A 12091-nucleotide genomic window follows, 5' to 3' on the forward strand; every position below is an offset into this window, starting at 1 on the left:
CCTGGTCTTCAGAGATGTTAGAGCCTATTCAGAAACACAAATACTTAACAACTGAGAGAGATGACATTCACACAACCACACTTCTACTGCATACAGTCTATTTGTCTCCCAGGGAGCTCTCCACGCTGAATTATTTAGCTTTCATCATTTTTGATTTTGTAAAGGTTAGATGTCAGATGCTGATGGTGATATTAGAGAGGATGAAGAAATCAATCTTAAAGTCACTCTGAAGCAGAATGGGAAATGCAGTTTGTCAAGTTGGGCCAGTAAGTGCCACGTTTCCTCCAACCCTTAAAGCATTGACTCAAAAATTACAAGTGTATCATAACGTTTCTCTGGGCAGCACTGTCTTTGGGACTTCTGTGGGACCTTTCTTAGGAAAGAGGAGCAGCAACAGCCAGCCCACTCATTCACTCTTGTTCACTAATTCACTCATTTTCTTGTTCATTCATATTTTGAGCAAGCGCATGTGTCTAGAAGGTCCACAGAGAGACAAATGCCTGAGCTGCCGCTTTAAGATCAAGTAGGCACCTGCCAGGTGGCCAGTGGGAAAGGGGGAAGGATTCCAGGCAGAGAGACGAGCATCTGCAAAGGGACAAGGCACAGCAGGGCATGCTGGGAAAACTCCGAGTGCTTCAGGATTGATGGGCCAGAGAGTGCCATGGTTAGAGACCTGAGGGAGATGTGGCTGGAAGCGACAGAGGAGCCAGACCACCAAGAGCCTTTCGTGCCACGCAAAGAAATGAGCACGATCCCTTAGGCCACAGTGGGGCAAGGCTGAGACAGGCAGGACTATTAGAAGGCTGCTGCTGACAGTGGCAGAAAGAACACGTATTTAGAATTTGACTCTCTGAAAAATTCCAGCAACAGAGTAAGTGCTGGTTCTTCACTTGACACCACTTCACTTGACACCACATGATCATAATTTCAGGCTTTGTTCTGCCTCCCATCCGTATGGAATGAGACTTACCTGGTCCACTCTACAAATTTTTAACTTGAATGTCAGTGTGGGACCCAACTGGTACAGACCCTTCTCCTTCACAACCAAATTGCTAACTTGGCAACTTATAAAGGCAGCCAAGAAAATTAACTGAGAAAACTCTGAAATGAACCCTATAGAGTTTACCAAAGAATTAACCTGTACAAAAACACACCAGAAAAGCAGAAACTAACACACCATTGTAAAGCAATTATACTCCCACAAAGATGTTAAAAAAACAAACAAACAAACAAACAGAAGTATCTTGCAAATCTATAAGGTAATTCTGGGACCATCTGCATGCCTTCCTCAGGGGGCCATTGGTGAATTCCCTAGTCAAGAAAAGACTTATAGGAGGGGAAACGTTCACGTCCCTTTCCAGCAGGCTTCCAGTTCTCAAATGAGAGCTGCCTGCAGTCCCTTCTATGTCCCGTGCTACATCACTGCCTCAGAACTGATAGGCATCCCATGTCATCCAGGTGACACGTCCCTTCCTTGCACTGGTGCTGATGATAGCAGAAAACTCTTGGTTTCTCTCTGGACAATTGTTCCAAGATCCAACATGGAGATAAAAGTTTAAATCAACTGCATTTCTAAAATGTTAGCTATTTGTGCTATGCTAATGAAAGGATTCGTGCAAATGCTAGGAAGTCAGAGCACATAACTCTTGCCCTAAAAGTTCAATATGAAATGTACCTGCTGCAAATGCCAACCCTCCCTTGTGCCTGTGTACTAGGATGGCGGCTGAAATGAGCCTTTCTGGCTGTTTCAAGGAAGAGAGCAAATTCTGCTCCGAGTTCAACTAAAAGAGTTTTCCTTCCATTACCTGAAAGCCTCCATCATATTTTCTTCCATGGGCACGCTAACATCCACCCTCAACCAAAACTACTGAGACACTTTATGTCCTGTAACACAGCCTCCATGTTCCCCATCTGTAAAATGGAGAAAGCAGAATTTCCATCTAGCCCCTAGCACTATGATCACTACCTCGTGGTAAATAACAGAGGAAGCCAAGAATTTCCTTATCTGTGGTCAATAAAACCAGATTCGTTGCCACCAGTAATTACCATAAAAGACTTCTCTATTAAACTCCAAGTTCTAAGTCTGTCCTGTAATTATTTTGTTAGCACAAAAGCAGAATTAAAGGATGAATGAAGTTAGGACACTGACCCAACCTATAGATATGTTATAAACTGTTAAACAACAAGCACCCAACTGCCCACTATCTGAGCAAAACAGGCACAACTTTTGGCAGTTCCTTTAAACCTCCTGGGGGAGTGGATGCGGGGCAAGCAGAAAGCCTTAATCACAGATGCAAACTCTGGCGATGCATTTGATAGCAAAGTCTCTCCCCTTCATGCATGCATTAGTGTGGCAGCCAGAAGAGAAGCGGATTTTTCCTGTGGGCGGAAACCATATGCTTCTGTGTAACAGCAGAGATAAAATTCAACTCTGTCGCAGCCTGTTCTGTTCAATTCCCTTTCCAGCCTCCTCATTTCAGATGAGTTCCCAGGTATGAACTGACTGCAGACCCTTCTTTGCCCCAAGAGCTGGGTCTTGAGACGGAGAGAGGTTGCTGAGGCATGTCTCCACTCAGTCTGATGGATCCATAGAGTGGTTATTTAAATGGGCTGTTGTTCCAGGCTTGTCTGGAATGTCTGTAAAGCATATGACAGAACTCTCCATCTCTTCTGAATTCCCTTTTCTCGGTCAGTTATGAAGAGACAAGTTTTTTTTTTTTTTCTTTCTTTTAAATAAATCACACAGCAAAAGCTTTTGTGAGACCTGTCTCTAAACTCCGAGTCTGTGCAAAAGCCAGGTAAGGAAAGCTGTCTCTCTGACAAGCAGTCATCATTTGGAGGAGCACTCATGTCACCAGACGTGAGCTATAAGCTGATGATTGAGGAGGAATGTTCTTGATACAGTTACTTTTCCTAGAATAAGTGTTCTAATTAACTCAAGGAAAAACTATCTCAGATCTTTGACTCAAAATTCAATCCTCCCCCAATTCTTTGGCTTCAGATTAATCTGTCCGAGGACAAACTCCTCAACCAGCTACCCTCGCAGATTTGAGACAGATAGAGAGGAATTGAGTATTGGCAGGCAGCCCTTCTCTATTAAAAGTCACACCTGACCACTTTCTTTTCTTCAGACAATGGTGATTCCTTCCAAGGGACTTCGTGAAGATCCCAGAGAGAATTCTTCTACAAACGGGATCAAGATATGCTTTTTAAAAACTACATTTTTTTCAGGCAAAGCATTCTGTCTTAGGAGTTGCCATGAAAGAAGCTAGTTTGAATAGCACATCATTATAAAATCTCCTGAAGCCTATGTTGGTACAGCTGCATCAATTGCCCCAGCCTCTGGACCTTAATTCATATCCATTCCTTACATCAAACTAAGGGCTAAGTTTTAGAGTGTTGATTCTCAGTAATTTGTACTGACTTGCTGACGCTAAAACCTACAAAATATAAACATAGCAAATTTTTGTTTTTCTTTTCCTTATTCAAAGGATAAATATTGATTTTTTTTTAGCCATTTGGGTCATTTAGGCAAAATTCCTGTTTCCCAAATTAACAAACGAGTGGAATAAAAATTGACCTGCGACTCCCCCAAGCCTCCACTTCCTAAATAATCTGAAGTTCGTAGCAGAAGAGCAGTGTCCCCAGACCCGCAGTGCACACCGCTGAGTCCATGAGGGACAGACTCAGCACCCAAGAGCTACGTGTACATTTAACAGGGCATGGGCCAAACAAAATCGCTCAGAAAGTAAAGTGCTCTAAAATGGAGCAAGTTGAAGATTCTAAAGCACTATGAATGTACGGAATTATGATACAGCTACTAGGGGGACTGGAGGCGTGCCCCCGACACGAGCCTCAAACCGTCTTCCTTAAACTTCCTGAAATGCCACCATTGAACACGTGAGAATTTAAATCAGCAAATTCTCCTAATGAAAATATTTTTTCAGTGATTTCAATCACTTGGGGGTCCTAGAATATTTTGAGAATCAAATGGAAGTGGCGGCTCCTTTCTACCGAATAAGGGACGTAGATCCCCAAATACAGAATCTTGCATGTAATTTTAGGGGTTCATAAACCCCAGGTTAAGAGACCCAACTCCAGTGTCAGCTGACGTAATCAGATATTTTCTCTCAGTACGTAACTGAGATAAACACATTGACAGAGAAGACGGATCGGGGGAACGGGGGTGGTGATGGAGGAGTGAGGTCCATGAGCACATACGGAGCAAAGGACAGGTTTTCAGGAGGACAGATGGGCAAAAAAGAAACTCTACTTCATACATATCTTAGAACCAACTGGTCACATATGTAATGTGCTTTTAAAAAAGTTCTGTTGTCATGATTACTATGACATTATTTTTTTCATTGAAGTATTGTTGATTTACAATGTTTCAGGTGTACAGCAAAGTGATTCAGTTATACATATGTTTATACATAATGTGTATATATACATATATAATATATATATATATACAGCTATATATTCAGTTATACATATATGTATATATATAATGTGTGTGTGTGTGTATATATATATATATATATACATACACATATATATTCTTTTTCAGATCCTTTTCCATTATAGGTTACTACATGGTATTGAATATAGTTCCCTGTGCTATATAGTAGGTCCTTGTTGTCTATCTATTTTATTTATAGTAGTGGGTATCTGTTAATCCCAAACCCCATGACATTATTTTTATACTTATTTTTCAGATGATGACATTAAGCCGAAGAGAGGGTTTCTGCCCAGGCACTCTGTGAATCATTGGTAGGGCAACATTTATATTCCCTGGTTGTTGAGTTAAATCACAAGCAGTCAAGAGGTGATCCTAAAATCATAGCCGGACAAGGAATCTGCCTGTGCTAACCGTTTGTGCGTCTTAACAGAAACAGCGTAATTGAGAGGGAAGAGAGTGGACATCTTCATTGCACTTCCTTTTTCTAATGAGGTTGTCAGAGTGCAGGGGCGGTAGTAACAGTAGCAGTGCATGATGCTGAATCTTATCTGTGAAGAGAGGCTTCTAGGGGTACAACAAAATATTATGCTTGTATGCTTTAGGATAAATTACTGAAGAGTCATAAATCCTGTGCTTTGTATTTTCTTATTTTTTCAGACACAAAAAGATTACCTTGAAAGACATTTAAAATCAGAGAGCTTGGACGAAGCTAAAGGTTCCCTGGAAGTTATGCCCAAGAACTGACATCACAGCATTAACCCTTATCTTTAAACTCGGGTCATCCCTGTTACTGCATTGTCTAAATGTACCAGAAGCTTCTTTTCTTTCTTTTAAAGATTTAGACTTTTAAAAAGAATTTTACAAGTTCAAAGCACAGAGCACTGCAACTCTGCCAACTTCTGATATGTTCCACCTTCCCCCGGCCAGTGGAGACTGAGAACCTTTCAAGACAGAAAGAGTTCGATATGTGAAGAGAGTATGAAAGAAAAATCCAAAGAGGCTCAGAGCGGCAGCTGCCCTCCCTGAGAACTGTGGCTGGGAATTCAGCAGAGAAGGAGAGGCGTGTGCCGCAAATAGAATTCTACTGAGAAGAAAAACCAAGATTCCGTCTGCCTTGTGAAATTCCAGCCTGTGTCGGTTGGAAGTAAAGCCCATGGTGAATCCTTGGCCCTGAGGTAAATACAGAAGGACACAAAATTAAGAGCAACCTAAGCAAAGTGGGGAGTAATTTTCATGAAATGACAAGCCCTGTTGGACTTAGATAGCCACTGAGAAGTGGAGAGAGTCAAAAGGAATGGATACATTGGGAGAAAGCGATCAAGACACACCTGTCAGAGAGGTGTCACGTTGATTTAGACAGACTGTTATCTTTTTCCCTGTTTTAAAAAACACTGATAGAGTGGATAGTTTGATATCCACTCTGAAACTATCAATTTAACAGCCACTGAAGCACAGAGTAACGAGATGGCAGAGTTTTCCAGTCAGCCTTCAGGCTTGTTGAAAGTTCTACCCATGAAAGAACTTGAAATTGGAGGGAGGAAGGGATGGCTAGATGGTTTTTCAAAGGAACACAGAGAAGACTTGTGCGATTCATCTTTTGCAACGAAGGAAAGTCTAAGACAAGGAATAGAAAGTCTAGCGTGTTGTAAACCATAATTAAAGATGTTAATCGAGACTCCACTTGGAGGAGCAAAAACTTATATTTATTCCCCTCCTAGCTGAAACAGTTTTGTCTCTGCATAACTGCACTTCTTGGATTTTATTTGGGATTTAGAATGCTAAAATGGAATAAAATTGCTCTTCAGACCAGAAAGCCATAGACAGTTGGTACAAAGTAGGTTAAATAGCCCCTGAAAATTCTAGAAAAGGCTCTGAAGCAAACCTTACTATTTCTGCAGACAGGCCACCCCTCGTTGTCATGTGGCAAATCTCAAGTAGGGCTGATGCTGCAGTCTGGCCCTGCAGACACTGCCCAGTGACAGAGCCCTCTGACCACCTCGCTGAATAATTCTAATCCCAGGGGAATGCTCACAAAGAGAAAGTAAGTGAAAAAAGAGAGATTTCAACTCCCCCAGAGAAATATCCTTCACACACTGATCGTGCCCTGGAAAAAACTGCTCCTTCACTGCCTGGAGAGAGCGACAAACAGTCTCACCAGGTTGAAGTGTGGCTGGTACGTCAAACAAAGCACGACTCTGGCAGCCTTCTTTAGTTTGCAAATAGAGCTGCTTTCAAGGAGTTCAACAAATGCTTTTTCCTATTTCTTTCTTTCTTTCAGGAACTATAGATTATGAGAAAGAGACCAGAGAACTAGACTTCTACTCTGGAATCTGGTTATCAGCAGCTGCCAGTGTAAGGCAGGGTCTGGGGACATCAGTATGTTTCAACTCACCACGGACTCCCGGAGGGACACCCCGCCAGTCAGTGATCCCACCCCACTAGCTCTGCTTGGACTTCAGGGGCCAAGACATCACATTAAACCCACATCTCTGCAAGATCTTTTCATATCTATATGGAGTGAACCCAGATCTTCTGGATTAACCCAAGGCTCCATAAGGTCTTTATGTCTTCAGATATCCATAGGTTAATCCAAAACAAAAACAAACAAACAAAAACCCCAAGAATATTCTATTCATTACATGATCCTTCTCTTAGGTTACCTTTGACTTTCCCTGCAACTGAGGTCTACACCTAGATATTCACCAATCTGACTACTTCCTCCTCAGGGTTGAGGTAGAATGACGGTGTGTGTAGGGTGAAGGGGGTAGGGAGGACAGAGTCTAGTTAAGTACTAACATAGGAGTGAAAGGACAGAGATTTCCAATTTCTTTATTTTTCTCTTCTAGTGATGTGCACAGAGCCCAACCCCTTCTTCTGCTACACAACATAACATATAATGTTTTAGAAAGAAAAAATATCTCATCCTGAATCTTTCCTTTTATTCATCCTCATTATCATTGCCTTGGAACAGTGATACTGGATCGAAGGAGGTAGATGCAAGATATCTAGGAATTTGATTTTAATATGACTTTTGGACTAATTGGATGCAGGAGGTGGAGGAGAAGCCTGGAATCTAGAGTGACTTCTAGATTTCTGGCTGGGAAATTGTTTGGATGGCGGTACTATTACAGAGACTAAGATTAAAGAAGGGAAATCAGTTTGGGGAAAGATACTGTGGTCAATTTTGGAAACTTTGAGCCTGAGGAATCAATGAGCAGGTAAAGTTGTCTGTTAGGCTACTGGATACAGGCTCTGGAACTCAGAGGAGTTGTCTAGTGGAGAGAAGTAGACTTAGGGCTCATCGGCATAAAGGTGGGAGAATGAATGGGATCACCCAGCAGGAATACATACAGTGAAAACATGGTTGGAGTTAGAAAATTCGGGAACACCAAAGGTATGGGGCAGGAAGAAGAAGAAACCACAAACAAGGTATATTCATTAGAATAAGGCTAGCTACTCCAAATCTCAGAGTTTTAGCTAATAGAAGCTTATTTCTCATGAAATATTTCCAATATATATATTTGTAGTTAGTAGAGAACCTTCCATGTGGACATTTAAGAACTTCAGTTCCTTCCTTCTTGTGGCTTGGCCAGTTGGGGAAAGATATAGGGTAGAGGGTTAGATGGGAGGTTTGGGTGACCAGACTTGGAAGAGGCATATATTACTTCTTCCCACAGTCTGTTGTCCAGAACTCCATTTCATGGCCACATCTAATTCCAGGAAAAGCTCAGAAATGTCATCTAGCTGTGTGCCCAGGAGGAAAGTAGAATGGACTTCCTTATATCTCCAGAACAGTCAGTGTTTATAATCTCATACTCTACCTACCCCAAAATCAGGGTTTCCTCCCCTCCTTCCATGGCCACTCTGACCATCCTGCCTCAACCCTCTTAAAAAAAAAAGTAGGAGGGAAGGAAGGAAGAAAGGAAGGAAGGAAGAAAGGGAGAGAGGGAGGAAGGGAGGGAGGGAAACATTCTCCTGTACTTTATGACTTAGGTCCATTTGGCTATGTCACCCTGTCCCTCTCTGTCAGGTCAGTTTTATCAAGAGTGAGGTACCAAGTGGGATCTTTCCTTTTTTTCCCAGAATTGAAAAGTAGAGCCTACTGCTGAAAACAAAAAGCACAAAACAACCTGGGAGCTTCTTCCCTCCTTCCCTTCACCTCTTCCCACATTCAGAGTTCAGAATAGCCCCTCTCCCCTCATCTTCCTCGAGGCTGGTAGACAGGAGCCTCATGCCATCAGATCTGGCACTGCAACAACAGCTGCCAGTATTGATATAAAGGAGGGCTAAAAGGGGTACACAATGTCTTTTGTGGGGCACAGGGAGGAGTAGAGTTGAGAAGGAACAACCCTCTTGTCATCCTCCCTGTATCAAGCAGTAGAAGAGTATTCCAAATGTGCTCTTCCTCCTTCAAGATCAGGGAATCTTCATCTGGTTTCACATCCACTAAGCCAGGGACTGATGATTATCTACTCCCTACATATGTCCTCTAAAGTCCAAACAGGAAGGTTTGATGCTGCAGAACTCTGGCTGGAGTTTGGAGACAGGAGCAAAATAGAAATGGCAGAGCTGAGAGAGGAAGTGGTAGGCAGGAGGAGGGGACTGGGTGGACTATACTCTCATCATTTTAGATGGCAAGGAAAAGTGAGTTTCCATGGGTACTGTGGTGTGGACATTGCAGAAGGCGAGTTTCCATGGGTACGGTGGTGTGGACATTGCAGAAGGTGAGTTTCCATGGGTATGGTGGTGTGGACATTGCAGAAGGTCTTAGTAGTCCTGCCATTCACCCCCAGGATAGCAGGCTAGTTCAATGACTATCTATACAGATGACTTCAAAGGTGTATCTCCAGGCCTGACCTCTCCTCTGAGCTGCAGATACGTATGTTTATTTCCTTATTCAATCTCTCTACTCAAATGGCCAAAAGGGATCTGTATTAGTTTGCTAGAGGTGCTGTAACAAAGTGCCACAAACTGGGTGGCAGAACAACAATAAATGGTTGTCTCGCAATTCTGGAGACTAGAAGTCCAAGATCAAGGTGCTGGAAGGATTGGTTCCTCCCAAGGGCTGTGAGGGAAGGATCTATTACTCCAGGCCTCTCTTCTTAGCTTATGGATAGTGGTCTTTTCCCTGCGTCTTTTCACATCATCTTCCTTCTGTGTATGTCTTTCTCTGTCCCCAAATTTCCCCTTTTTATAAAGACGTTAGTCATACTGGATTGGAGACCCACACTACTCCAGTAGGACCTCATCTTAACTAATTATGCTTGCAAAAACCCTATTTCCAAATAAGGTCCCTGAGGGTTAGGACCTCAACATATAAATTTGAGGAATGCAATTCAACTCACAAAAAGATCTCACATTTACCCTGTCCGCAGTTGATCTCAGGACCTCTCCTCCCAAACCTGATCATTCCCCAGTGTTCCTCATCACAATGAATGACACTACCATCCAGCCAGCCAGCCTGTGAGCCAGGCTGGCCGTCTCCTGCTTTGTTCCATTATCCCCTGCAAACTTTGTTCAGTGTTATATCCTGGCATGTCTGAATATTTCTAGAATCCATCCACTGCTTTCTTCTATATCAACATCTTCCTAGTCCAAGCCACCACCATCTCTTGCTTGGTCTTCTGCAAGAGCAATTTGATTGGTTGTCCCCCTTCACCTATTGATTTTTTTTTTTGAAAAATACAAGTCTAATTGTGTCACCATCACCGCCACTTAAAATAATTAAATGGCTTTTCATTGTCCCTGAACCAAAATTCTTAACACAACCTATGAGATCCACATGGTCAGGGCCTTCACCTACTTTTCCAGTCTTACCCCTTCCATATCACTTGCTATTTCCAGTACCTAACAAGTTTTTCATGCTTGAGTATGCCAAGCTTCCTTCTCCACACACATGCACGTGTTCCTCTGAATACTCTCTCCTTCTGTGGCCTTTATCCACTACCCTTATTTAGTTAATTCTTATTTTTCATTCATTCATTCAGTCAAAAAAATTGAGTATTTACTGTGTGACAAGGCGCTGGTCTAGTCACTCAGGGTACATTTGTGAACAATCCATTAATCCCTGCCCTTGTGGAGTTCACAGTCCAGTGGGGGGACTGCAAACAGCACACCTAATAACTAAACAGTATATTAGAGAATGATAAGGGCTATGGAAATAAGGGAAAGGTAGAGAAAGGTAGGAATGAAAGGGGGAGGGGATGCAGAAGAGAGAGTATGTAGGTTATAATTTTAAATAAGGTTGTCAATATAGGCCTTCCTGAGAAGAGGACAGTTGAGTAAAGATTCCAGGGAAGTGACAGAGTTATCTGTGTAGGTATCTGGGGGGAAGAACATTCCAGGCAGAGAAAGCAGCCAGAGCAAAGACCCTCAGAAGGTCGCACATCTGGCCTATTTGAGGAATAGCAAGGGGGACAGTGAACCAGAGCAGAGTGAATAAGAGGATGAGTCATAGGAAGTGGGGTCATGGTAGGACTAGGGCTGGGGAGGGGGCAGATCACACAAGGCCTTATAAATCCTTGTAGGAACTTTGGCTTTTACTCTGGGTGATATGGGAAGGCGTCACAGGGTTTTATGCAAAAGAGAACTAAGATCTGATTTACAGTTTCAAGCAGATCAATCTGGTTTGCTCTATTGAAAACAGACTTTAGAGGATAAGGATAAAAGCTGAAAGACCAATTAAGAAGCTGTTAAGTACCAATTTTTTCAGATTCCACATATATGAGTTAATATACAATATTTGTGTCTCTCTTTCTGACTTACTTCACTCTGTATGACAGTTTCTAGGTCCATCCACATCTCTACAAATGACCCAATTTCATTCCTTTTTATGGATGAGTAATATAGACAATCTTACTTACAATGCAAAAATAGAGACACAGATGTAGAGAATAAACATATGGATACCAAGGGAGGAAAGTAGGGAGTGGGATGAATTGGGAAATTGGGATTGACATATATACACTATTGATGCTATATATAAAATAGATAACTAATGAGAACCTACTGTATAGCACAGGGAACTCTACTCAGTGCTCTGTGGTGACCTAAATGGGAAGGAAATCCAAAAAAGAGTGGAAATGTGTATATGTATTGTTAATTCACTTTGCTGTACAGTAGAAACTAACACAGTATTGTAAAGCAACTATACGCCAATAAAATTTTTTTTTTAAAAAAGAAGCTGTTAAGTAATCCAAGCAGGGGATGATGGTGACTCAGACCACCATCAGATGATGGTGGGAAATGGTTCGGTGACTCACAAGCTCCCCATGTTTCATTTGCTCTGAGCCCACGCCCCCAAATCCACCACCCATGCTCCCCATTCTGGGCCCACTGATTTTCACACCAAACCACGGGCTCCAGAGATAAGAAAGAAAGTATTAAAATGGCCTCCCCTTGTGGTGGGCACAGTGTGTCACGCGCCCCTTAAGGCCAGCCAGGGACCTAGGCACCACCACATAACCCACTACGATGTCCCACCCACCACATAACCCACTCCACATAACCCACTACGATGTCCTACCCACTATGATATCCTATCCAGACCCGTCCCTTCCAGCCCAGGCAGCTGTGGTGAGAATCTACTACAAGCCAGGCACTGTCCCAGGAGCTTTCATGAAGATAATA

The 12091-nt window shown here is 42.5% G+C and overlaps 1 pseudogene across 1 annotated transcript in view; it reads left to right on the forward strand.

Annotated features, from left to right (window-relative positions):
• Nucleotides 1–169: 169 nt before the first annotated feature.
• LOC309667347 (bolA-like protein 3 pseudogene) overlaps nucleotides 170–12091 on the forward strand; it is a 101678-nt pseudogene continuing 89756 nt past the window's right edge. The window contains exons 1-2 of the transcript in view: nucleotides 170–266; nucleotides 6741–6814. The product of the transcript in view is annotated as a bolA-like protein 3 pseudogene (transcript). The remainder of the gene's footprint in view (nucleotides 267–6740; nucleotides 6815–12091) is intronic.

Source organism: Balaenoptera physalus (genome assembly GCF_965194825.1).
Source record: "Balaenoptera physalus genome assembly, chromosome: 9".
Lineage (NCBI taxonomy): Eukaryota > Metazoa > Chordata > Mammalia > Artiodactyla > Balaenopteridae > Balaenoptera > Balaenoptera physalus.